This window comes from Mesocricetus auratus, unplaced genomic scaffold (genome assembly GCF_017639785.1).
Source record: "Mesocricetus auratus isolate SY011 unplaced genomic scaffold, BCM_Maur_2.0 Super-Scaffold_100027, whole genome shotgun sequence".
NCBI lineage: Eukaryota > Metazoa > Chordata > Mammalia > Rodentia > Cricetidae > Mesocricetus > Mesocricetus auratus.
In genome coordinates, this window is record NW_024429208.1 from 18,254,310 (window position 1) to 18,256,285 (window position 1,976).

Sequence of the window (1,976 nt, forward strand, 5' to 3'; positions counted from 1 at the left end):
GAAGTGAATCCTAGGCTTTTTTCTTTCACATGTTGTTTGACTGAACGCGTGTATGTGACTGAAGGATTGGGCCTTAATCTCTGAAACTGGGGTATCAAGGCTTTTCTTAGGGGGCTTTGGTGACAGATAAATAGGACAAAGTGTGATAAACTGATACCAAGTAAGTAGGCAGCATAATTATATTTTAAGTATTTCATATATAGAGAAGGCAAGGGAGGACAATACAGTATATTCCTACCCCAGGTTGATTAAGAAAACATGAATTCCTCCCTACATTCCTCACTCTGCCCCTTCCTTCTTAGGTAAACACAATTCCATATTGGCACATGAAACCCCGTGGGTAGCTTTCTGATTTACTAAAAGCAACATATAGCATATTGTTTGGATGTTTTAAAACATGACAATACATTCTTATATAACTGCATTTTGTGCTTCAAGAGTCTGTGTAGCTGGGTGGTGGTGGCATATGCCTTTAGCCCCAGCACTTGGGAGGCAGAGACAGGCGGGATCTCTGTGAGTTTGAGGCCTGCCTGGTCTACTGAGTGAGTTCCAGGAAGCCTCCAAAGCTACAAAGAAATTCTGTCTCGAAAACAAACACACAAACAAACAAACAAAAAGATTCTGTTTGTATTGGGCATAGTGGCTCATGTCCGTGATCCCAGCACTTGGGAGATGGAGGCAGGAGGGCCAGGAGTTCAAGGTTAGACTGGACTATATGAAATTGTGTCTGAAAAAAACCTCCAGATCAAAACAAAATTCTCTCTGTGAGGCTTATTCTTGCTGATCTCTGCAGCTCCAATTCATTTTTACTGTATTTTATAAGTTTATTTCATATGTACTGTATGAGAGTTTTGCCTACATGTGTATCTATACACCACATGCATGCAGTGCCTGAGGCAGCCAGAAGAGGGAGTCAGATCCTCTGTAACTGGAGTTACAAATGATTGTGAGCTGCGAACCAAACCTGGGTCCTCAGTAAGAGCAACAAGTGCTCTTAACCATTGAGCCATCCCTCCAGCCCCTCATTTTGTTTTTATAACTTACTTGCTTATTGTCAGTGATGAGTATATAGATGGCTTCAATCACAGAAGTTTTGTGTGCCTTGGTTTCCCTAATTTGTAAAATAAGATAAAAATGTCTGTGATACACCTGTATCCCTTACCACTACATTTTAAGAGCATTCTCCACGTTTATAAAATGCTCTTAAGTTTATTATCGCTATCATCACAAAACCGGGCTCTTTCTGAGGTTTTCTCCCCTCACCCTCAGTTCATTGCAAAATTTTATGCTGTGAAACCTCTAAGACTTTCTCACCAATAAGAAATGGCTTCCTCATTGCTGAAGTACCATTTGTAGAAGCTCAAACCCACTTGTTCTGCATTCTTATCTTTCAATAGGGATTCAGACTCCACCGTTGAAGTTTCTTGAGCCAAAGTCTTGCAAAAAAAAAAAAAAAAAGAATACAATTTCTAATTTTCCACCTGGAGACAAAGAATGGCTCTTGGCGATAACCTTGGCATTTTCTGTCTGTCAGTGTGGTTTTCTTCGTGAGTTGCTCTGCAATCAAGATTTCCATGGCTGAGGGAAAACTTCAGAAATGAGTGCTCTCATGGCTTTGCGCATTTCGCTGCAATTCTTTCCACATTTTGTTTACATAGCAGGGCTGCACTGTTAGTCCAGCTTCGTGCTCTGCATTTCCCACTTAACATTATAAAGTTCTCTTTCTCTCTGTGGACTTTTAGTGACCAAAATTTACCCAGAAAGGAAATCTGTGCCTCCAAGGACAATCGTTCTCAGAAACGAAGAAGAAACAACAACAACAAAACTAGCCTCTTTCATCCCAAGGTTATGGGAAGAATGTCTCTTTAGTGGCTTAGTCCATGTCTGGTAACTCTTTGTTAATTGCATCAGTGAACTTTGTGTAGCTTGGTGTCCATAAAGGTAATGGCTGGAGTTAAAAAAATGTACGAAATGGA